Consider the following 24027-nt stretch of genomic DNA (forward strand, 5'->3'; position numbering starts at 1 on the left):
TCTCTCCACACGGCCCCTTTCTCTCTCCCCACGGCCCCCCTCTCTCTCCCCACGGCCCCCCTCTCTCTCCCCACCGCCCCCCTCTCTTTCCCCCTGGCCCCCCTCTCGCTCCCCCCGGCACCCCTCTTTCTCCCCACGGCCCCCCTCTCTCTCCCGCCGGCCCCCCTCTCTCTCCCCCCGGCCCCACTCTCTCTCCCCCCGGCCCCCCTCTCTCTCCCCACGGCCCCCCTCTCTCTCCCCACGGCCCCCCTCTCTCTCCCCACGGCCCCCCTCTCTCTCCCCCCGGCCCCCCTCTCTCTCCCCGCCCCCCTCTCTCTCCCCCCTGCCCCCCTCTCTCTCCCCACGGCCCCCCTCTCTCTGCCCCCGGCCCCCCTCTTTCTCCCCCCTGCCCCCCTCTCTCTCGCCACGGCAACCCTCTCTCTGCCCACGGCTCCCCTCTGTCTCCGCACGGCCCCCCTCTCTCTCCCCACGGCCTCCCTCTCTCTCCCCACGGCCACCCTCTCTCTCACCCCGGCCCCCCTCTCTCTCCCAACGGCCCCCCTCTCTCTGCCCCCGGCGCCCCTCCCTCTTCCCCCGGCCCCCCTCTCTCTGCCCCCGGCCCCCCTCTCTCACCCCCGGCCCCCCTCTCTCTCCCCCCGGCCACCCTCTCTCTCCCGCCAGCCCTCCTCTCTCTTCCCCCGGCCCCCCTCTCTCTCCCGCCGGCCCCTCTCTCTCTCCCCCCGGCCCCCCTCTCTCTCCCGCCGGCAACCCTCTCTCTCCTGCCGGCCCCCCTCTCTCTCCCCCCGGCCCCCCTCTCTCTCCCCCCGGCCCCCCTCTCTCTCCCCCCGGCCCCCCTCTCTCTCTTCCAGGCCCCCCTCTCTCTCCCCCCGGCCCCCCTCTCTCTCCCTCCCGGCCCCCCTCTCTCTGCCCCCGGCCCCCCTCTCTATCCCCCCGGCCCCCCTCTCTCTGCCCCCGGCCCCCCTCTCTCTCCCCCCGGCCCCCCTCTCTTCACACGGCCCCCCTCTCTCTCCACACGGCCCCTTTCTCTCTCCCCACGGCCCCCCTCTCTCTCCCCACGGCCCCCCTCTCTCTCCCCACGGCCCCCCTCACTTTCCCCCTAGCCCCCCTCTCTCTCCCCCCGGCCCCCCTCTTTCTCCCCACGGCCCCCCTCTCTCTCCCGCCGGCCACCCCTCTCTCTCCCCCCGGCCCCCTCTCTCTCCCCGCGGCCCCCCTCTCTCTCCCCACGGCCCCCCTCTCTCTCCCCACGGCCCCCCTCTCTCTCCCAACTCCCCCCCTCTCTCTCTCCACGGCCCCCTTCTCTCTCCCCCACGGCCCCCCCTCTCTCTACCACCGGCCCCCCTCTCTCTCGCCCCGGCCTCCCTCTCTCTCCCCCAGGCCCCCTCTCTCTCCCCCGCAGCCCCCCTCTCTCTCCCCCCAGCCCCGCTCTCTCTGTCCCCGGCCCCCCTCTCTCTGCCCCTGGCCCACCTCTCTCTGCCCCCGGCCCCCCTCTCTCTGCCCACGGCCCCCCTCTCTCTGCCCCCGGCCCCCTCTCTCTGCCCTCGGCCCCCTCTCTCTGCCCCTGGCCCACCTCTCTCTGCCCCCGGCCCCCTCTCTCTGCCCCCGGCACCCCTGTCTCTCCCCCCGGCCCCCCTCTCTCTGCCCACGGCCCCCTCTCTCTGCCCCCGGCCCCCCTCTCTCTGCCCTCGGCCCCCTCTCTCTGCCCCCGGCCCCCCTCTCTCTGCCCCCGGCCCCCCTCTCTCTCCCCCCCGGCCCCCGTTATCTCCCCACGGCCCCCTCTCTCTCCCCCCGGCCCCCTCTCTCTCCCCGCAGCCCACTCTCTCTCCCCCTGGCCCCCCTCTCTCTGTCCCCGGCCCCCCTCTCTCTGCCCCCGGCCCACCTCTCTCTGCCCCCGGCCCCCCCTCTCTCTGCCCCGGCCCCCCTGTCTCTCTCCCCGGCCCCCCTCTCTCTGCCCACGGCCCCCCTCTCTCTGCCCCCGGCCCCCATCTCTCGGCCCTCGGCCCCCCTCTCTCTGCCCCCGGCCCCCCTCTCTCTGCCCCCGGCCCCCCTCTCTCTCCCCCTGGCCCCCTCTATCTCCCCACGGCCCCCCTCTCTCTCCCCACGGCCCCCCTCTCTCTCTCCACGGCCCCCTTCTCTGTCCCCACGGCCCCCCTCTCTCTCCCACCGGCCCCCCTCTCTCTCGCCCTGGCCCCCACTCTCTCTCCCCCCGGCTCCCCTCTCTCTCCCCACGGCCCCCCTCTCTCTCCCCACGGCCCCCCTCTCTCTCCCCCGGCCCCCCTCTCTCTCCCCCCGGCCCCCTTCTCTCTCCCCCCGGCCCCCCTCTCTCTCTCCCCCCGGCCCCCCTCTCTCTGCCCCTGGCCCCCCTCTCTCTGCCCCCGGCCCCCCTCTCTCTGCACTCGGCCACCCTCTCTCTGCCCCCGGCCCCCCTCTCTCTGCCCCCGGCCCCCCTCTCTCTTCCCCCGGCCCCCCTCTCTCTCCTCACGGCCCCCCTCTCTCTCTCCACGGCCCCCCTCTCTCTCCCCACGGCCCCCCTCTCTCTCTCCACGGCCCCCTTCTCTCTCCCACGGCCCCCCTCTCTCTCCGACCGGCCCCCTCTCTCTCGCCCCGGCCCCCCTCTCTCTCCCCCCGGCCCCCTCTCTCTCCCCGCAGCCCCCTCTCTCTCCCCCCGGCCCCCCTCTCTCTGTCCCCGGCCACCCTCTCTCTGCCCCCGGCCCACCTCTCTCTGCCCCCGCCCCCCTCTCTCTGCCCCCGGCCCCCCTGTCTCTCCCCCCGGCCCCCCTCTCTCTGCCCCCTGCCCCCCTCTCTCTCCCCCCGGCCCCCCTCGCTCTCTCCCCCCGCCCCCCTCTTTCTCCCCACGGCCACCCTCTCTCTCCCGCCGGCCCCCCTCTCTCTCCCCCCGGCTCCCCTCTCTCTCCCCCACGGCCCCCCTCTCTCTCCCCACGGCCCCCCTCTCTCTCCCACCGGCCCCCCTCTCTCTCCTGCCGGACCCCCTCTCTCTCCCCCCGGCCCCCCTCTCTCTCCTCCCGGCCCCCCTCTCTCTCGCCCTGGCCCCCTCTCTCTGCCCCCGGGCCCCCCTCTCTCTCCCCCCGGCCCCCCTCTCTCTCTCCCGGCCCCCTCTCTCTCCCCCTGGCCCCCCTCTCTCTCCTGCCGGACCCCCTCTCTCTCCCACCGGCCCCCCTCTCTCTCCCCCCGCCCCCTCTCTCTCTCCCCGGCCCCCCTTTCTCTCCCCCCGGCCCCCTTCTCTCTCCCCCCGGCCCCCCTCTCTCTCTTCCCGGCCCCCTCTCTCTGCCCCCGGCCCCCCTTTCTCTGCCCCCGGCCACCCTCTCTCTGCCCCCGGCCCCCCTGTCTCTCTCCCCGGCCCCCCTCTCTCTCCCCCAGCCCCCCTCTCTCTCCCCCGGCCCCGCTCTCTCTGCCCCCGGCCCCCCTCTCTCTCTCCACGGCCCCCCTCTCTCTCCATACGGCCCCCCTCTCTCTCCACACGGCCCCTTTCTCTCTCCCCACTGCCCCCTCTCTCTCCCCACGGCCCCCCTCTCTCTTCCCATGGCCCCCCTCTCTCTCCCCGCCCCCCTCTCTCTCCCCCCTGCCCCCTCTCTCTCCCCACGGCCCCCCTACTCTCTGCCCCCGGCCCCCCTCTCTCTGCCCCCGGCTCCCCTCTCTCACCCCACAGCCCCCCACTCTCTCCCCACGGCCCCCCTCCTCTCCCCACGGCCACCCTCTCTCTCCCCCCGGCCCCCCTCTCTCTCCCAACGGCCCCCCTCTCTCTGCCCCCTGGCCCCCCTCCCTCTGCCCCCGGCCCCCCTCTCTCTGCCCCTGGCCCCCCTCTCTCTCCCCCCGGCCCCCCTCTCTCTCCCCCTAGCCCCCCTCTCTCTCCCGCCAGCCCCCCTCTCTCTCCCCCCGGCCCCCTCTCTCTCCTGCCGGCCCCTCTCTCTCTCCCCCCGGCCCCCCTCTCTCTCCCGCCGGCAGACCTCTCTCTCCTGCCTGCCACCCTCTCTCTCCCCCCGGCCCACTCTCTCTCCCCCCCGTCCCCCCTCTCTCTCCCCCCGGCCCCCCTCTTTCTCTTCCAGGCCCCCCTCTCTCTCCCCCCGGCCCCCCTCTCTCTCCCCCGGCCCCCCTCTCTCTGCCCCCGGCCCCCCTCTCTATCCCCCCGGCCCCCCTCTCTCTGCCCCCGGCCCCCCTCTCTCTCCCCCCGGCCCCCCTCTCTCTTCACACGGCCCCCCTCTCTCTCCACACGGCCCCTTTCTCTCTCCCCACATCCCCCCTCTCTCTCCCCACGGCCCCACTCTCTCTCCCGCCGGCCCCCCTCTCTCTCCCCCCGGCTCCCCTCTCTCTCCCCACGGCCCCCCTCTCTCTCCCCACGGCCCCCCTATCTCTCCCACCGGCCCCTCTCTCTCTCGCCCCGGCCCCCCTCTCTCTGCCCCCGGGCCCCCTCTCTCTCCCCCCCGGCCCCCCCTCTCTCTCTCCCCGGCCCCCTCTCTCTCCCCTGGCCCCCCTCTCTCTCCTGCCGGACACCCTCTCTCTCCCACCGGCCCTCCTCTCTCTCCCCCGCCCCCCTCTCTCTCTCCCCGGCCCCCCTTTCTCTCCCCCCGGCCCCCCTCTCTCTCCCCCCGGCCCCCCTCTCTCTCTTCCCGGCCCCCCTCTCTCTACCCCCGGCCCCCCTCTCTCTGCCCCCGGCCCCCCTCTCTCTGCCCACGGACCCCTGTCTCTCTCCCCGGCCCCCCTCTCTCTCCCCCCAGCCCCCCTCTTTCTCCACCCGGCCCCGCTCTCTCTGCCCCCGGCCCCCCTCTCTCTCTCCACGGCCACCCTCTCTCTCCATACGGCCCCCCTCTCTCTCCACACGGCCCCTTTCTCTCTCCCCACGGCCCCCCTCTCTCTCCCCACGGCCCCCCTCTCTCTTCCCATGGCCCCCCTCTCTCTCTCCCCGCCCCCATCTCTCTCCCCCCTTCCCCCCTCTCTCTCCCCACGACCCCCCTCTCTCTGCCCCGGCCCCCCTCTCTCTGCCTCCGGCTCCCCTCTCTCTCCCCACAGCCCCCCCTCTCTCTCCCCACGGGCCCCCCTCTCTCTCCCCACGGCCACCCTCTCTCTCCCCCGGCCCCCCTCTCTCTCCCAACGGCCCCCCTCTCTCTGCCCCCGGCCACCCTCCCTCTGCCCCCGGCCCCCCTCTCTCTGCCCCCGGCCCCCCTCTCTCTCCCCCGGCCCCCCTCTCTCTCCCCCTGGCCCCCCTCTCTCTCCCGCCAGCCCCCCTTTCTCTCCCCCCGGCCCCCCTCTCTCTCCCGCCGGCCCCTCTCTCTCTCCCCCCGGCCCCCCTCTCTCTCCCGCCGGCAGCCCTCTTTCTCCTGCCGGCCCCCCTCTCTCTCCCCCCGGCCCCCTCTCTCTCCCCCCGGCCCCCCTCTCTCTCCCCCCGGCCCCCCTCTCTCTCTTCCAGGCCCCCCTCTCTCTCCCCCCGGCCCCCCTCTCTCTCCCCCCGGCCCCCCTCTCTCTGCCCCTGGCCCCCCTCTCTGTCCCCCCGGCCCCCCTATCTCTGCCCCCGGCCCCCCTCTCTCTCCCCCCGGCCCCCCTCTCTCTTCACACGGCCCCCCTCTCTCTCCACACGGCCCCTTTCTCTCTCCCCACGGCCCCCCTCTCTCTCTCCACGGCCCCCCTCTCTCTACCCACAGCCCCCCTCTCTCCCCACGGCCCCCCTCTCTTTCCCCCTGGCCCCCCTCTCTCTCCCCCCGGCCCCCTCTTTCTCCCCACGGCCCCCCACTCTCTCCCGCCGGCCCCCCTCTCTCTCCCACCGGCTCCCTCTATCTCCCCACGGCCCCTCTCTCTCTCCCCACGGCCCCCCTCTCTCTCTCCCCGGCCCCGCTCTCTCTCCCCCCGGCCCCCCTCTTTCTCCCCACGGCCCCCCTCTCTCTCCCGCCGGCCCCCCTCTCTCTCCCCCCGGCTCCCCTCTCTCTCCCCACGGCCCCTCTCTCTCTCCCCACGGCCCCCCTCTCTCTCTCTCCGGCCCCGCTCTCTCCCCCCGGCCCCCCTCTCTCTCCCCCCGGCCCCCCTCTCTCTCCTCCCGGCCCCCTTCTCTCTGCCCCCGGCCCCCCTCTCTCTGCCCCCGGCCCCCCTCTCTCTGCCCTCGGCCCCCCTCTCTCTGCCCCCGGCCCCCCTCTCTCTGCCCACGGCCCCCCTCTCTCTCCCCCTGGCCCCCTCTCTCTCCCCGCCCCCCTCTCTCTCCTTCCTGCCCCCCTCTCTCCTCCCCCCGGCCCCGCTCTCTCTGCCCCCGGCCCCCCTCTCTCTCTCCACGGCCCCCCTCTCTCTACCCACGGCCCCCCTCTCTCCCACGGCCCCCCTCTCTTTCCCCCTGGCCCCCCTCTCTCTCCCCCCGGCCCCCTCTTTCTCCCCACGGCCCCCCACTCTCTCCCGCCGGCCCCCCTCTCTCTCCCACCGGCTCCCCTCTCTCTCCCCACGGCCCCTCTCTCTCTCCCCACGGCCCCCCTCTCTCTCTCCCCGGCCCCGCTCTCTCTCCCCCCGGCCCCCCTCTTTCTCCCCACGGCCCCCCTCTCTCTCCCGCCGGCCCCCTCTCTCTCCCCCCGGCTCCCCTCTCTCTCCCCACGGCCCCTCTCTCTCTCCCCACGGCCCCCCTCTCTCTCTCCCCGGCCCCGCTCTCTCCCCCCGGCCCCCCTCTCTCTCCCCCCGGCCCCCCTCTCTCTCCTCCCGGCCCCCTTCTCTCTGCCCCCGGCCCCCCTCTCTCTGCCCCCGGCCCCCCTCTCTCTGCCCTCGGCCCCCCTCTCTCTGCCCCCGGCCCCCCTCTCTCTGCCCACGGCCCCCTCTCTCTCCCCCTGGCCCCCTCTCTCTCCCCGCCCCCCTCTCTCTCCCCCCTGCCCCCCTCTCTCTCCCCCCGGCCCCGCTCTCTCTGCCCCGGCCCCCCTCTCTCTCTCCACGGCCACCCTCTCTCTCCATACGTCCCCCCTCTCTCTCCACACGGCCCCTTTCTCTCTCCCCACGGCCCCCCTCTCTCTCCCCACGGCCCCCCTCTCTCTTCCCATGGCCCCCCTCTCTCTCCCCGCCCCCCTCTCTCTCCCCCCTGCCCCCCTCTCTCTCCCCACGGCCCCCCTCTCTCTGCCCCGGCCCCCCTCTCTCTGCCTCCGGCTCACCTCTCTCTCCCCACAGCCCCCCTCTCTCTCCCCACGGCCCCCCTCTCTCTCCCCACGGCCACCCTCTCTCTCCCCCCGGCCCCCCTCTCTCTCCCAACTGCCCCCCTCTCTCTGCCCCCGGCCCCCCTCCCTCTGCCCCCGGCCCCCCTCTCTCTGCCCCCGGCCCCCCTCTCTCTCCCGCCGGCAGCCCTCTCTCTCCTGCCGGCCCCCCTCTCTCTCCCCCCGGCCCCCTCTCTCTCCCCCCGGCCCCCTCTCTCTCCCCCCGGCCCCCCTCTCTCTCTTCCAGGCCCCCCTCTCTCTCCCCCCGGCCCCCCTCTCTCTCCCCCCGGCTCCCCTCTCTCTGCCCCCGGCCCCCCTCTCTATCCCCCCGGCCCCCCTCTCTCTGCCCCCGGCCCCCCTCTCTCTCCCCCCGGCCCCCCTCTCTCTTCACACGGCCCCCCTCTCTCTCCACACGGCCCCTTTCTCTCTCCCCACGGCCCCCCTCTCTCTCTCCACGGCCCCCCTCTCTCTACCCACGGCCCCCCTCTCTCCCCACGGCCCCCCTCTCTTTCCCCCTGGCCCCCCTCTCTCTCACCCCGGCCCCCCTCTTTCTCCCCACGGCCCCCCACTCTCTCCCGCCGGCCCCCCTCTCTCTCCCACCGGCTCCCCTCTCTCTCCCCACGGCCCCTCTCTATCTCCCCACGGCCCCCCTCTCTCTCTCCCCGGCCCCGCTCTCTCTCCCCCCGGCCCCCCTCTTTCTCCCCACGGCCCCCCTCTCTCTCCCGCCGGCCCCCCTCTCTCTCCCCCCGGCTCCCCTCTCTCTCCCCACGGCCCCTCTCTCTTTCCCCACAGCCCCCCTCTCTCTCTCCCCGGCCCCGCTCTCTCCCCCCGGCCCCCCTCTCTCTCCCCCCGGCCCCCCTCTCTCTCCTCCCGGCCCCCTTCTCTCTGCCCCCGGCCCCCCTCTCTCTGCCCCCGGCCCCCCTCTCTCTGCCCTCGGCCCCCCTCTCTCTGCCCCCAGCCCCCCTCTCTCTGCCCACGGCCCCCCTCTCTCTCCCCCTGGCCCCCTCTCTCTCCCCGCCCCCCTCTCTCTCCCCCCTGTCCCCCTCTCTCTCCCCACGGCCCCCCTCTCTCTGCCCCCGGCCCCCCTCTCTCTGCCCCCGGCTCCCCTCTCTCTCCCCACAGCCCCCCTCTCTCTCCCCACGGCCCCCCTCTCTCTCCCCACGGCCACCCTTTCTCTCCCCCCGGCCCCCCTCTCTCTCCCAACGGCCCCCCTCTCTCTGCCCCCGGCCCCCCTCCCTCTGCCCCCGGCCCCCCTCTCTCTGCCCCCAGCCCCCCTCTCTCTCCCCCCGTCCCCCCTCTCTCTCCCCCTGGCCCCCCTCTCTCTCCTGCCAGCCCCCCTCTCTCTCCTCCCGGCCCCCTTCTCTCTGCCCCCGGCCCCCCTCTCTCTGCCCCCTGCCCCCCTCTCTCTGCCCTCGGCCCCCCTCTCTCTGCCCCCGGCCCCCCTCTCTCTGCCCACGGCCCCCCTCTCTCTCCCCACGGCCCTCTTCTCTTTCCCCCTGGCCCCCTCTCTCTCCCCGCCCCCCTCTCTCTCCCCCCTGCCCCCCTTTCTCTCCCCACGGCCCCCCCCCCTCTCTCTGCCCCCGGCTCCCCTCTCTCTCCCCACAGCCCCCCTCTCTCTCCCCACGGCCCCCCTCTCTCTCCCCACGGCCACCCTCTCTCTCCCCCCGGCCCCCCTCTCTCTTCCAACGGCACCCCTCTCTCAGCCCCCGGCCCCCCTCCCTCTGCCCCCGGCCCCCCTCTCTCTGCCCGCGGCCCCCCTCTCTCTCCCCCCGGCCCCCCTCTCTCTCCCCCTGGCCCCCCTCTCTCTCTCCACGGCCCCCCTCTCTCTACCCACGGCCCCCCTCTCTCCCCACGGCCCCCCTCTCTTTCCCCCTGGCCCCCCTCTCTCTCCCCCCGGCCCCCCTCTTTCTCCCCACGGCCCCCCACTCTCTCCCGCCGGCCGCCCTCTCTCTCCCACCGGCTCCCCTCTCTCTCCCCACGGCCCCTTTCTCTCTCCCCACGGCCCCCCTCTCTCTCTCCCCGGCCCCGCTCTCTCTCCCCCCGGCCCCCCTCTTTCTCCCCACGGCCCCCCTCTCTCTCCCGTCGGCCCCCCTCTCTCTCCCCCCGGCTCCCCTCTCTCTCCCCACGGCCCCTCTCTCTCTCCCCACGGCCCCCCTCTCTCTCTCCCCGGCCCCGCTCTCTCCCCCCGGCCCCCCTCTCTCTCCCCCCGGCCCCCCTCTCTCTCCTCCCGGCCCCCTTCTCTCTGCCCCCGGCCCCCCTCTCTCTGCCCCCGGCCCCCCTCTCTCTGCCCTCGGCCCCCCTCTCTCTGCCCCCGGCCCCCCTCTCTCTGCCCACGGCCCCCCTCTCTCTCCCCCTGGCCCCCTCTCTCTCCCCGCCCCCCTCTCTCTCCCCCCTGCCCCCCTCTCTCTCCCCACGGCCCCCCTCTCTCTGCCCCCGGCCCCCCTCTCTCTGCCCCCGGCCCCCCTCTCTCTCCCCCGGCCCCCCTCTCTCTCCCTTTGGCCCCCCTCTCTGTCCCACCAGCCCCCCTCTCTCTCCTCCCGGCCCCCTTCTCTCTGCCCCCGGCCCCCCTCTCTCTGCCCCCTGCCCCCCTCTCTCTGCCCTCGGCCCCCCTCTCTCTGCCCCCGGCCCGCCTCTCTCTGCCCACGGCCCCCCTCTCTCTCCCCACGGCCCCCCTCTCTTTCCCCCTGGCCCCCTCTCTCTCCCCGCCCCCCTCTCTCTCCCCCCTGCCCCCCTCTCTCTCCCCACGGCCCCCCTCTCTCTGCCCCCGGCCCCCCTCTCTCTGCCCCGGCTCCCCTCTCTCTCCCCACAGCCCCCCTCTCTCTCCCCACGGCCCCCCTCTCTCTCCCCACGGCCACCCTCTCTCTCCCCCCGGCCCCCCTCTCTCTCTCAACGGCACCCCTCTCTCTGCCCCCGGCCCCCCTCCCTCTGCCCCCGGCCCCCCTCTCTCTGCCCCCGGCCCCCCTCTCTCTCCCCCCGGCCCCCCTCTTTCTCCCCCTGGCCCCCCTCTCTCTCCCGCCAGCCCCCCTCTCTCTCCCCCCGGCCCCCCTCTCTCTCCCGCCGGCCCCTCTCTCTCTCCCCCCGGCCCCCCTCTCTCTCCCGCCGGCAGCCCTCTCTCTCCTGCCGGACCCCCTCTCTCTCCCCCCGGCCCCCTCTCTCTCCCCCCGGCCCCCCTCTCTCTCCCCGCGGCCCCCCTCTCTCTCTTCCAGGCCCCCCTCTCTCTCCCCCCGGCCCCCCTCTCTCTCCCCCCGGTCCCCCTCTCTCTGCCCCCGGCCCCCCTCTCTATCCCCCCGGCCCCCCTCTCTCTGCCCCCGGCCCCCCTCTCTCTCCCCCCGGCCCCCCTCTCTCTTCACACAGCCCCCCTCTCTCTCCACACTGCCTCCTTCTCTCTCCCCACGGCCCCCCTGTCTCTCCCCACGTCCCCCCTCTCTCTACCCACGGCCCCCCTCTCTCTCCCAACGGTCACCCTCTCTCTCCCCCCGGCCCCCCTCTCTCTCCCCACGGCCCCCCTCTCTCTACCCACGGCCCCCCTCTCTCTCCCCACGGCCCCACTCTCTTTCCCCCTGGCCCCCCTCTCTCTCCCCCCGGCCCCCCTCTCTCTCCCCACGGCCCCCCTCTCTCTCCCCACGGCCACCCTCTCTCTCCCCCCGGCCCCCCTCTCTCTCCCAACGGCCCCCCTCTCTCTGCCCCCGGCCCCCCTCCCTCTGCCCCCGGCACCCCTCTCTCTGCCCCCGGCCCCCCTCTCTCTCCCCCCGGCTCCCCTCTCTCTCCCCCTGGCCCCTCTCTCTCCCGCCAGCCCCCCTCTCTCTCCCCCCGGCCCCACTCTCTCTCCCGCCGGCCCCTCTCTCTCTCCCCCCGGCCCCCTCTCTCTCCCCCCGGCCCCCCTCTCTCTCCCCGCGGCCCCCCTCTCTCTCTTCCAGGCCCCCCTCTCTCTCCCCCCGGCCCCCCTCTCTCTCCCCCCGGTCCCCCTCTCTCTGCCCCCGGCCCCCCTCTCTCTCCCCCCGGCCCCCCTCTCTCTGCCCCCGGCCCCCCTCTCTCTCCCCCCGGCCCCCCTCTCTCTTCACACAGCCCCCCTCTCTCTCCACACTGCCTCCTTCTCTCTCCCCACGGCCCCCCTGTCTCTCCCCACGTCCCCCCTCTCTCTACCCACGGCCCCCCTCTCTCTCCCAACGGTCACCCTCTCTCTCCCCCCGGCCCCCCTCTCTCTCCCCACGGCCCCCCTCTCTCTACCCACGGCCCCCCTCTCTCTCCCCACGGCCCCACTCTCTTTCCCCCTGGCCCCCCTCTCTCTCCCCCCGGCCCCCCTCTCTCTCCCCACGGCCCCCCTCTCTCTCCCCACGGCCACCCTCTCTCTCCCCCCGGCCCCCCTCTCTCTCCCAACGGCCCCCCTCTCTCTGCCCCCGGCCCCCCTCCCTCTGCCCCCGGCACCCCTCTCTCTGCCCCCGGCCCCCCTCTCTCTCCCCCCGGCTCCCCTCTCTCTCCCCCTGGCCCCTCTCTCTCCCGCCAGCCCCCCTCTCTCTCCCCCCGGCCCCACTCTCTCTCCCGCCGGCCCCTCTCTCTCTCCCCCCGGCCCCCCTCTCTCTCCCGCGGGCAGCCCTCTCTCTCCTTCCGGACCCCCTCTCTCTCCCCCCCGGCCCCCTCTCTCTCCCCCCGGCCCCCCTCTCTCTCCCCCCGGCCCCCCTCTCTCTCTTCCAGGCCCCCCTCTCTCTACCCCCGGCCCCCCTCTCTCTCCCCCCAGCCCCCCTCTCTCTGCCCCCGGCCCCCCTCTCTATCCCCCCGGCCCCCCTCTCTCTGCCCCCAGCCCCCCTCTCTCTCCCCCCGGCCCCCCTCTCTCTTCACACGGCCCCCCTCTCTCTCCACACGGCCCCTTTCTCTCTCCCCACGGCCCCCCTCTCTTTCCCCCTGGCCCCCCTCTCTCTCCCCCCGGCCCCCCTCTTTCTCCCCACGGCCCCCCTCTCTCTCCCGCCGGCCCCCCTCTCTCTCTCCCCGGCTCCCCTCTCTCTCCCCACGGCCCCTCTCTCTCTCGCCACGGCCCCCCTCTCTCTCTCCCCGGCCCCCCTCTCTCTCCCCCCGGCCCCCCCTCTCTCTCCCCCCGGCCCCCCTCTCTCTCCTCCCGGCCCCCTTCTCTCTGCCCCCGGCCCCCCTCTCTCTGCCCCCGGCCCCCCTCTCTCTGCCCTTGGCCCCCCTCTCTCTGCCCCCGGCCCCCCTCTCTCTGCCCACGGCCCCCCTCTCTCTCCCCACGGCCCCCCTCTCTTTCCCCCTGGCCCCCCTCTCTCTCCCCCCGGCCCCCCTCTTTCTCCCCACGGCCCCCCTCTCTCTCCCCGCCGGCCCCCCTCTCTCTCCGCCCGGCTCCCCTCTCTCTCCCCACGGCCCCCCTCTCTCTCCCCATGGCCCCCCTCTCTCTCTCCCCGGCCCCCCTCTCTCTCCCCCCGGCCCCCCTCTCTCTCCCCCCAGCCCCCCTCTCTCTGCCCTCGGCCCCCCTCTCTCTGCCCCCTGCCCCCCTCTCTCTGCCCCCGGCCCCCCTCTCTCTTCCCCCGGCCCCCCTCTCTCTCCCCACGGCCCCCCTCTCTCTCCCCACGGCCCCCCTCTCTCTCCCCACGGCGCCCCTCTCTCTCCCCACCGCCCCCCTCTCTCTCTCCACGGCCCCCTTCTCTCTCCACACGGCCCCCCTCTCTCTCCCACTGGCCCGCCTCTCTCTCTCCCCGGCCCCCCTCTCTTTCCCCCCGGCCCCCTCTCTCTCACCGCAGCCCCCCTCTCTCTCCCCCCGGCCCCCCTCTCTCTGCCCCCGGCCCCCATCTCTCTGCCCCCGGCCCCCCTCTCTCTGCCCCCCGGCCCCCCTCTCTCTCGCCCCGGCCCCCCTCTCTCTGCCCCCGGGCCCCCCTCTCTCTCCCCCCGGCCCCCCTCTCTCTCCCCCCGGCCCCCCTCTCTCTCCCCCTGGCCCCCCTCTCTCTCCCGCCAGCCCCCCTCTCTCTCCCGCCGGCCCCCCTCTCTCTCCCCCCGGCCCCCCTCTCTCTGCCCCCGGCCCCCCTCTCTCGGCCCCCGGCCCCCCTCTCTCTGCCCCCGGCCCCCCTCTCTCTCCCCCCGGCCCCCCTCTCTCTCTCCCCGGCCCCCCTCTTTCTCCCCACGGCCCCCATCTCTCTCCCCCCGGCCCCCCTCTCTCTCCCCCCGGCCACCCTGTCTCTCCCCCCGGCCCCCCTCTCTCTCCCCCCGGCCCCCCTCTCTCTCCCCCCGGCCCCCCTCTCTCTCCCCACGGCCCTCCTCTCTCTCCCCACGGCCCCCCTCTCTCTCCCCCCGGCCCCCCTGTCTCTCCCCCCGGCCCCCCTCTCTCTCCCCCCGGCCCCCCTCTCTCTCCCCCCGGCCCCCCTCTCTCTCCCCTCGGCCCCCCTCTCTCTGCCCCCGGCCCCCCTCTCTCTGCCCACGGCCCCCCTCTCTCTCCCCACGGCCCCCCTCTCTCTCCCCACGGCCCCCGTCTCTCTCTCCCCGGCCCCCCTCTCTCTCCCCCCTGCCCCCCTCTCTCTCCCCCCGGCCCCCCTCTCTCTGCCCCCGGCCCCCCTCTCTCTCCCCCCGGCCCCCCTCTCTCTCTCTTCCAGGCCCCCCTCTCTCTACCCCCGGCCCCCCTCTCTCTCCCCCCAGCCCCCCTCTCTCTGCCCCCGGCCCCCCTCTCTATCCCCCCGGCCCCCCTCTCTCTGCCCCCAGCCCCCCTCTCTCTCCCCCCGGCCCCCCTCTCTCTTCACACGGCCCCCCTCTCTCTCAACACGGCCCCTTTCTCTCTCCCCACGGCCCCCCTCTCTCTACCCACGGCCCCCTCTCTCTCCCCACGGCCCCCCTCTCTTTCCCCCTGGCCCCCCTCTCTCTCCCCCCGGCCCCCCTCTTTCTCCCCACGGCCCCCCTATCTCTCCCGCCGGCCCCCCTCTCTCTCTCCCCGGCTCCCCTCTCTCTCCCCACGGCCCCTCTCTCTCTCGCCACGGCCCCCCTCTCTCTCTCCCCGGCCCCCCTCTCTCTCCCCCCGGCCCCCCTCTCTCTCCCCCCGGCCCCCCTCTCTCTCCTCCCGGCCCCCTTCTCTCTGCCCCCGGCCCCCCTCTCTCTGCCCCCGGCCCCCCTCTCTCTGCCCTTGGCCCCCCTCTCTCTGCCCCCGGCCCCCCTCTCTCTGCCGACGGCCCCCCTCTCTCTCCCCACGGCCCCCCTCTCTTTCCCCCTGGCCCCCCTCTCTCTCCCCCCGGCCCCCCTCTTTCTCCCCACGGCCCCCCTCTCTCTCCCGCCGGCCCCCCTCTCTCTCCGCCCGGCTCCCCTCTCTCTCCCCACGGCCCCCCTCTCTCTCCCCATGGCCCCCCTCTCTCTCTCCCCGCCCCCCTCTCTCTCCCCCGGCCCCCCTCTCTCTCCCCCCGGCCCCCCTCTCTCTGCCCTCGGCCCCCCTCTCTCTCCCCCCTGCCCCCCTCTCTCTGCCCCCGGCCCCCCTCTCTCTTCCCCCGGCCCCCCTCTCTCTCCCCACGGCCCCCCTCTCTCTCCCCACGGCCCCCCTCTCTCTCCCCACGGCGCCCCTCTCTCTCCCCACCGCCCCCCTCTCTCTCTCCACGGCCCCCTTCTCTCTCCACACGGCCCCCCTCTCTCTCCCACTGGCCCGCCTCTCTCTCTCCCCGGCCCCCCTCTCTTTCGCCCCGGCCCCCTCTCTCTCACCGCAGCCCCCCTCTCTCTCCCCCCGGCCCCCCTCTCTCTGCCCCCGGCCCCCATCTCTCTGCCCCCGGCCCCCCTCTCTCTGCCCCCCGGCCCCCCTCTCTCTCACCCCGGCCCCCCTCTCTCTGCCCCCGGGCCCCCCTCTCTCTCCCCCCGGCCCCCCTCTCTCTCCCCCCGGCCCCCCTCTCTCTCCCCCTGGCCCCCCTCTCTCTCCCGCCAGCCCCCTCTCTCTCCCGCCGGCCCCCCTCTCTCTCCCCCCGGCCCCCCTCTCTCTGCCCCCGGCCCCCCTCTCTCGGCCCCCGGCCCCCCTCTCTCTGCCCCCGGCCCCCCTCTCTCTCCCCCCGGCCCCCCTCTCTCTCTCCCCGGCCCCCCTCTTTCTCCCCACGGCCCTCAACTCTCTCCCCCGGCCCCCCTCTCTCTCCCCCCGGCCACCCTGTCTCTCCCCCCGTCCCCCCTCTCTCTCCCCCGGCCCCCCTCTCTCTCCCCCCGGCCCCCCTCTCTCTCCCCACGGCCCCCCTCTCTCTCCCCACGGCCCCCCTCTCTCTCCCCCCGGCCCCCCTGTCTCTCCCCCCGGCCCCCCTCTCTCTCCCCCCGGCCCCCCTCTCTCTCCCCCCGGCCCCCCTCTCTCTCCCCTCGGCCCCCCTCTCTCTGCCCCCGGCCCCCCTCTCTCTGCCCACGGCCCCCCTCTCTCTCCCCACGGCCCCCCTCTCTCTCCCCACGGCCCCCGTCTCTCTCTCCCCGGCCCCCCTCTCTCTCCCCCCGGCCCCCCTCTCTCTCCCCCCGGCCCCCCTCTCTCTCCCCCAGGCCCCCTTCTCTCTGCCCCCGGCCCCCCTCTCTCTTGCCCCGGCCCCCCTCTCTCTGCCCTCGGCCCCCCTCTCTCTGCCCCCGGCCCCCCTCTCTCTGCCCCCGGCCCCCCTCTCTCTCCCCCCGGCCCCCCTCTCTCTCCCCACGGCCCCCCTCTCTCTCCCCACTGCCCCCCTCTCTCTCCCCACGGCCCCCCTCTCTCTCCCCACGGCCCCCCTCTCTTTCCCCACCGCCCCCCTCTCTCTCTCTCCACTGCCCCCTTCTCTCTCCCCACGGCCCCCCTCTCTCTCCCACTGGCCCGCCTCTCTCTCTCCCCGGCCCCCCTCTCTCTCCGCCCGGCCCCCTCTCTCTCACCGCAGCCCCCCTCTCTCTGCCCCCGGCTTCCCTCTCTCTGCCCCCCGGCCCCCCTCTCTCTCCCCTCGGCCCCCCCTCTCTCTGCCCCCGGGCCCCCCTCTCTCTCTCCCCGGCTACCCTCTCTCTCCCCCCGGCCCCCCTCTCTCTCCCCCTGGCCCCCCTCTCTCTCCCGCCGGCCCCCCTCTCTCTCCCGCCGGCCCCCCTCTCTCTCCCCCCGGCCCCCCTCTCTCTCCCCCGGCCCCCCTCTCTCTCCCCTCGCCCCCCTCTCTATCTTCCCGGCCCCCCTCTCTCTGCCCCCGGCCCCCCTCTCTCGGCCCCCGGCCCCCCTCTCTCTGCCCCCGGCCCCCCTCTCTCTCCCCCCGGCCCCCCTCTCTCTCCCCGGCCCCCCTCTTTCTCCCCACGGCCCCCTTCTCTCTCCCGCCGGCCCCCCTCTCTCTCTCCCCGGCTCCCCTCTCTCTCCCCACGGCCCCCCCTTCTCTCCCACGGCCCCCCTCTCTCTCCCCCCGGCCACCCTGTCTCTCCCCTTGGCCCCCCTCTCTCTCCCCCGGCCCCTCTCTCTCCCCCCGGCCCCCTCTCTGCCCCCGGCCCCCCTCTTTCTGCCCCCGGGCCCCCTCTCTCTGTCCCCGGCTCCCCTCTCTCTCCCCCCGGCCCCCTCTCTCTCCCCACGGCCCCCCTCTCTCTCCCCACAGCCCCCTCTCTCTCCCCACGACCCCTCTCTCTCACCACGGCCCCACTCTCTCTCCCCCCGGCCCCCTCTCTGTGCCCTCGGCCCCCCTCTCTCTGCCCCTGGCCCCCCTCTCTCTGTCCCCGGCCCCCCTCTCTCTCCCCCGGCCCCCCTCTCTCTCCCCACGGCCCCCATCTCTCTCCACCGGCCCGCCTCCTCTCTCTCCCCGGCCCCCCCTCTCTCTCTCCCCGGCCCCCTCTCTCTCCCCCGGCCCCCTCTCTCTCCCCGCAGCCCCCTCTCTCTCCCCCCGGCCCCCCCCTCTCTACCCCCGGCCCCCCTCTCTCTCCCCCCGGCCCCCTTCTCTCTGCCCCCGGCACCCCTCTCTCTGCCCCCGGCCCCCCTCTCTCTGCCCTCGGCCCCCCTCTCTCTGCCCCCGGCCCCCCCTCTCTCTGCCCCGGCCCCCCTCTCTCTCCCCCCCGTCCCCCCACTCTCTCCCCACGGCCCCCCCCTCTCTCCCCACGGCCCCCCTCTCTCTCCCCACGGCCCCCCTCTCTCTCCCCACGGCCCCCCTCTCTCTCCCCACCGCCCCCGTCTCTCTCTCCACGGCCCCCTTCTCTCCTCCCGGCCCCTCTCTCTCTCCCCCCGGCCCCCTCTCTCTCCCCCGCAGCCCCCTCTCTCTCCCCCCGGCCCCCCTCTCTCTGCCCCCGGCCCCCCTCTCTCCTGCCCCCGGCCCCCTCTCTCTCCCCCCGGCCCCCCTCTCTCTGCCCCCGGGCCCCCCTCTCTCTCCCCCCGGCCCCCCTCTCTCTCCCCCCGGCCCCCCTCTCTCTCCCCCTGGCCCCCCTCTCTCTGCCGCCGGCCCCCCTCTCTCTCCCACCGGCCCCCCTCCTCTCTCCCCCGGCCCCCCCTCTCTCTCCCCCCGGCCCCCCTCTCTCTCCCCCCGGCCCCCTCTCTCTCCCCCCAGCCCCCCCTCTCTCTTCCCGGCCCCCTCTCTCTGCCCCTGGCCCCCCTCTCTCCTTGCCCCCGGCCCCCCTCTCTCTGCCCCCAGCCCCCCTATCTCTCCCCCCGGCCCCCCTCCCTCTCTCCCCGGCCCCCTCTTTCTCCCCACGGCCCCCTCTCTCTCCCACCGGCCCCCCTCTCTCTCCCCCCGGCTCCCCTCTCTCTCCCCACGGCCCCTCTCTCTCTCCCCACGGCCCCCCTCTCTCTCCCCCCTGCCCCTCTCTCTCCCCGCAGCCCCCTCTCTCTCCCCCCGGCCCCCCTCTCTCTACCCCCGACCCCCTCTCTCTCCCCCCGGCCCCTTTCCTCTCTGCCCCCGGCACCCCTTCTTCTGCACCCGGCCCCCCTCTCTCTGCCCTCGGCCCCCTCTCTCTGCCCCCGGCCCCCCTCTCTCTGCCCCTGCCCCCCTCTCTCTCCCCCGGCCCCCCTCTCTCTCCCCACGGCCCCCCTCTCTCCCTACGGCCCCCCTCTCTCTCCCCCACGGCCCCCCTCTCTCTCCCCACGGCCCACCTCTCTCTCCCCACCGCCCCCGTCTCTCTCTCCACGGCCCCCTTCTCTCTTTCTCTCCCCGGCCCCCCTCTCTTTCCCCCGGCCCCCTCTCTCTCACCGCAGCCCCCCTCTCTCTCCCCCCGGCCCCCCTCTCTCTGCCCCCGGCCCCCATCTCTCTGCCCCCGGCCCCCCTCTCTCTGCCCCCCGGCCCCCCTCTCTCTCGCCCCGGCCCCCCTCTCTCTGCCCCCGGGCCCCCCTCTCTCTCCCCCCGGCCCCCCTCTCTCTCCCCCCGGCCCCCCTCTCTCTCCCCCTGGCCCCCCTCTCTCTCCCGCCAGCCCCCCTCTCTCTCCCGCCGGCCCCCCTCTCTCTCCCCCCGGCCCCCCTCTCTCTGCCCCCGGCCCCCCTCTCTCGGCCCCCGGCCCCCCTCTCTCTGCCCCCGGCCCCCCTCTCTCTCCCCCCGGCCCCCCTCTCTCTCTCCCCGGCCCCCCTCTTTCTCCCCACGGCCCCCAACTCTCTCCCCCCGGCCCCCCTCTCTCTCCCCCCGGCCACCCTGTCTCTCCCCCCGGCCCCCCTCTCTCTCCCCCCGGCCCCCCTCTCTCTCCCCCCGGCCCCCCTCTCTCTCCCCACGGCCCCCCTCTCTCTCCCCACGGCCCCCCTCTCTCTCCCCCCGGCCCCCCTGTCTCTCCCCCCGGCCCCCCTCTCTCTCCCCCCGGCCCCCCTCTCTCTCCCCCCGGCCCCCCTCTCTCTCCCCTCGGCCCCCCTCTCTCTGCCCCCGGCCCCCCTCTCTCTGCCCACGGCCCCCCTCTCTCTCCCCACGGCCCCCCTCTCTCTCCCCACGGCCCCCGTCTCTCTCTCCCCGGCCCCCCTCTCTCTCCCCCCGGCCCCCCTCTCTCTCCCCCCGGCCCCCCTCTCTCTCCCCCAGGCCCCCTTCTCTCTGCCCCCGGCCCCCCTCTCTCTTGCCCCGGCCCCCCTCTCTCTGCCCTCGGCCCCCCTCTCTCTGCCCCCGGCCCCCCTCTCTCTGCCCCCGGCCCCCTCTCTCTCCCCCCGGCCCCCCTCTCTCTCCCCACGGCCCCCCTCTCTCTCCCCACTGCCCCCCTCTCTCTCCCCACGGCCCCCCTCTCTCTCCCCACGGCCCCCCTCTCTTTCCCCACCGCCCCCCTCTCTCTCTCTCCACTGCCCCCTTCTCTCTCCCCACGGCCCCCCTCTCTCTCCCACTGGCCCGCCTCTCTCTCTCCCCGGCCCCCCTCTCTCTCCGCCCGGCCCCCTCTCTCTCACCGCAGCCCCCCTCTCTCTGCCCCCGGCTTCCCTCTCTCTGCCCCCCGGCCCCCCTCTCTCTCCCCCTCGGCCCCCCTCTCTCTGCCCCCGGGCCCCCCTCTCTCTCTCCCCGGCTACCCTCTCTCTCCCCCCGGCCCCCCTCTCTCTCCCCCTGGCCCCCCTCTCTCTCCCGACGGCCCCCCTCTCTCTCCCGCCGGCCCCCCTCTCTCTCCCCCCGGCCCCCCTCTCTCTCCCCCCGGCCCCCCTCTCTCTCCCCTCGGCCCCCCTCTCTATCTTCCCGGCCCCCCTCTCTCTGCCCCCGGCCCCCCTCTCTCGGCCCCCGGCCCCCCTCTCTCTGCCCCCGGCCCCCCTCTCTCTCCCCCCGGCCCCCCTCTCTCTCCCCGGCCCCCCTCTTTCTCCCCACGGCCCCCCTCTCTCTCCCGCCGGCCCTCCTCTCTCTCTCCCCGGCTCCCCTCTCTCTCCCCACGGCCCCCCTCTCTCTCCCCACGGCCCCCCTCTCTCTCCCCCCGGCCACCCTGTCTCTCCCCTTGGCCCCCCTCTCTCTCCCCCCGGCCCCCCTCTCTCTCCCCCCGGCCCCCCTCTCTCTGCCCCCGGCCCCCCTCTTTCTGCCCCCGGGCCCCCTCTCTCTGTCCCCGGCTCCCCTCTCTCTCCCCCCGGCCCCCCTCTCTCTCCCCACGGCCCCCCTCTCTCTCCCCACAGCCCCCCTCTCTCTCCCCACGACCCCCTCTCTCTCACCACGGCCCCACTCTCTCTCCCCCCGGCCCCCCTCTCTGTGCCCTCGGCCCCCCTCTCTCTGCCCCTGGCCCCCCTCTCTCTGTCCCCGGCCCCCCTCTCTCTCCCCCCGGCCCCCCTCTCTCTCCCCACGGCCCCCATCTCTCTCCCACCGGCCCGCCTCTCTCTCTCCCCGGCCCCCCTCTCTCTCTCCCCGGCCCCCCTCTCTCTCCCCCCGGCCCCCTCTCTCTCCCCGCAGCCCCCCTCTCTCTCCCCCCGGCCCCCCCCTCTCTACCCCCGGCCCCCCTCTCTCTCCCCCCGGCCCCCTTCTCTCTGCCCCCGGCACCCCTCTCTCTGCCCCCGGCCCCCCTCTCTCTGCCCTCGGCCCCCTCTCTCTGCCCCCGGCCCCCCTCTCTCTGCCCCCGGCCCCCCCTCTCTCTCCCCCCGTCCCCCCACTCTCTCCCCACGGCCCCCCCCTCTCTCCCCACGGCCCCCCTCTCTCTCCCCACGGCCCCCCTCTCTCTCCCCACGGCCCCCCTCTCTCTCCCCACCGCCCCCGTCTCTCTCTCCACGGCCCCCTTCTCTCTCTCCCCGGCCCCTCTCTCTCTCCCCCCGGCCCCCTCTCTCTCCCTGCAGCCCCCCTCTCTCTCCCCCCGACCCCCCTCTCTCTGCCCCCGGCCCCCCTCTCTCTGCCCCCGGCCCCCCTCTCTCTCCCCCCGGCCCCCCTCTCTCTGCCCCCGGGCCCCCCTCTCTCTCCCCCCGGCCCCCCTCTCTCTCCCCCCGGCCCCCCTCTCTCTCCCCCTGGCCCCCCTCTCTCTGCCGCCGGCCCCCCTCTCTCTCCCACCGGCCCCCCTCTCTCTCCCCCCGGCCTCCCTCTCTCTCCCCCCGGCCCCCTCTCTCTCCCCCCGGCCCCCCTCTCTCTCCCCCCAGCCCCCCCCTCTCTCTTCCCGGCCCCCCTCTCTCTGCCCCTGGCCCCCCTCTCTCTGCCCCCGGCCCCCCTCTCTCTGCCCCCAGCCCCCCTATCTCTCCCCCCGGCCCCCCTCCCTCTCTCCCCGGCCCCCTCTTTCTCCCCACGGCCCCCCTCTCTCTCCCACCGGCCCCCCTCTCTCTCCCCCCGGCTCCCCTCTCTCTCCCCACGGCCCCTCTCTCTCTCCCCACGGCCCCCCTCTCTCTCCCCCCTGCCCCCTCTCTCTCCCCGCAGCCCCCCTCTCTCTCCCCCCGGCCCCCCTCTCTCTACCCCCGGCCCCTTTCTCTCTGCCCCCGGCACCCCTCTCTCTGCACCCGGCCCCCCTCTCTCTGCCCTCGGCCCCCCTCTCTCTGCCCCCGGCCCCCCTCTCTCTGCCCCCTGCCCCCCTCTCTCTCCCCCGGCCCCCCTCTCTCTCCCCACGGCCCCCCCTCTCTCCCTACGGCCCCCCTCTCTCTCCCCACGGCCCCCCTCTCTCTCCCCACGGCCCACCTCTCTCTCCCCACCGCCCCCGTCTCTCTCTCCACGGCCCCCTTCTCTCTCTCCCCGGCCCCCCTCTCTTTCCCCCCGGCCCCCTCTCTCTCACCGCAGCCCCCCTCTCTCTCCCCCCGGCCCCCCTCTCTCTGCCCCCGGCCCCCATCTCTCTGCCCCCGGCCCCCCTCTCTCTGCCCCCCGGCCCCCCTCTCTCTCGCCCCGGCCCCCCTCTCTCTGCCCCCGGGCCCCCCTCTCTCTCCCCCCGGCCCCCCTCTCTCTCCCCCCGGCCCCCCTCTCTCTCCCCCTGGCCCCCCTCTCTCTCCCGCCAGCCCCCCTCTCTCTCCCGCCGGCCCCCCTCTCTCTCCCCCCGGCCCCCCTCTCTCTGCCCCCGGCCCCCCTCTCTCGGCCCCCGGCCCCCCTCTCTCTGCCCCCGGCCCCCCTCTCTCTCCCCCCGGCCCCCCTCTCTCTCTCCCCGGCCCCCCTCTTTCTCCCCACGGCCCCCAACTCTCTCCCCCCGGCCCCCCTCTCTCTCCCCCCGGCCACCCTGTCTCTCCCCCCGGCCCCCCTCTCTCTCCCCCCGGCCCCCCTCTCTCTCCCCCCGGCCCCCCTCTCTCTCCCCACGGCCCCCCTCTCTCTCCCCACGGCCCCCCTCTCTCTCCCCCCGGCCCCCCTGTCTCTCCCCCCGGCCCCCCTCTCTCTCCCCCCGGCCCCCCTCTCTCTCCCCCCGGCCCCCCTCTCTCTCCCCTCGGCCCCCCTCTCTCTGCCCCCGGCCCCCCTCTCTCTGCCCACGGCCCCCCTCTCTCTCCCCACGGCCCCCCTCTCTCTCCCCACGGCCCCCGTCTCTCTCTCCCCGGCCCCCCTCTCTCTCCCCCCGGCCCCCCTCTCTCTCCCCCCGGCCCCCCTCTCTCTCCCCCAGGCCCCCTTCTCTCTGCCCCCGGCCCCCCTCTCTCTTGCCCCGGCCCCCCTCTCTCTGCCCTCGGCCCCCTCTCTCTGCCCCCGGCCCCCCTCTCTCTGCCCCCGGCCCCCCTCTCTCTCCCCCCGGCCCCCCTCTCTCTCCCCACGGCCCCCCTCTCTCTCCCCACTGCCCCCCTCTCTCTCCCCCACGGCCCCCCTCTCTCTCCCCACGGCCCCCTCTCTTTCCCCACCGCCCCCCTCTCTCTCTCTCCACTGCCCCCTTCTCTCTCCCCACGGCCCCCCTCTCTCTCCCACTGGCCCGCCTCTCTCTCTCCCCGGCCCCCTCTCTCTCCCGCCCGGCCCCCTCTCTCTCACCGCAGCCCCCCTCTCTCTGCCCCCGGCTTCCCTCTCTCTGCCCCCCGGCCCCCCTCTCTCTCCCCTCGGCCCCCCTCTCTCTGCCCCCGGGCCCCCCTCTCTCTCTCCCCGGCTACCCTCTCTCTCCCCCCGGCCCCCCTCTCTCTCCCCCTGGCCCCCCTCTCTCTCCCGCCGGCCCCCCTCTCTCTCCCGCCGGCCCCCCTCTCTCTCCCCCCGGCCCCCCTCTCTCTCCCCCCGGCCCCCCTCTCTCTCCCCTCGGCCCCCCCTCTCTATCTTCCCCGGCCCCCCCTCTCTCTGCCCCCGGCCCCCCTCTCTCGGCCCCCGGCCCCCCTCTCTCTGCCCCGGCCCCCCTCTCTCTCCCCCCGGCCCCCCTCTCTCTCCCCGGCCCCCCTCTTTCTCCCCACGGCCCCCCTCTCTCTCCCGCCGGCCCCCTCTCTCTCTCCCCGGCTCCCCTCTCTCTCCCCACGGCCCCCCTCTCTCTCCCCACGGCCCCCCTCTCTCTCCCCCCGGCCACCCTGTCTCTCCCCTTGGCCCCCCTCTCTCTCCCCCCGGCCCCCCTCTCTCTCCCCCCGGCCCCCCTCTCTCTGCCCCCGGCCCCCCTCTTTCTGCCCCCGGGCCCCCTCTCTCTGTCCCCGGCTCCCCTCTCTCTCCCCCCGGCCCCCCTCTCTCTCCCCACGGCCCCCCTCTCTCTCCCCACAGCCCCCCTCTCTCTCCCCACGACCCCCTCTCTCTCACCACGGCCCCACTCTCTCTCCCCCCGGCCCCCCTCTCTGTGCCCTCGGCCCCCCTCTCTCTGCCCCTGGCCCCCCTCTCTCTGTCCCCGGCCCCCCTCTCTCTCCCCCCGTCCCCCCTCTCTCTCCCCACGGCCCCCATCTCTCTCCCACCGGCCCGCCTCTCTCTCTCCCCGGCCCCCCTCTCTCTCTCCCCGGCCCCCCTCTCTCTCCCCCCGGCCCCCTCTCTCTCCCCGCAGCCCCCCTCTCTCTCCCCCCGGCCCCCCCCTCTCTACCCCCGGCCCCCCTCTCTCTCCCCCCGGCCCCCTTCTCTCTGCCCCCGGCACCCCTCTCTCTGCCCCCGGCCCCCCTCTCTCTGCCCTCGGCCCCCTCTCTCTGCCCCCGGCCCCCCTCTCTCTGCCCCCGGCCCCCCTCTCTCTCCCCCCGTCCCCCCACTCTCTCCCCACGGCACCCCCCTCTCTCCCCACGGCC

This window comes from Petromyzon marinus, unplaced genomic scaffold (assembly GCF_048934315.1).
Source record: "Petromyzon marinus isolate PM22_M1 ecotype Great Lakes invasive population unplaced genomic scaffold, UKy_Petmar_22M1.pri1.0 PM_Scaffold_64, whole genome shotgun sequence".
Classification (NCBI taxonomy): domain Eukaryota; kingdom Metazoa; phylum Chordata; class Hyperoartia; order Petromyzontiformes; family Petromyzontidae; genus Petromyzon; species Petromyzon marinus.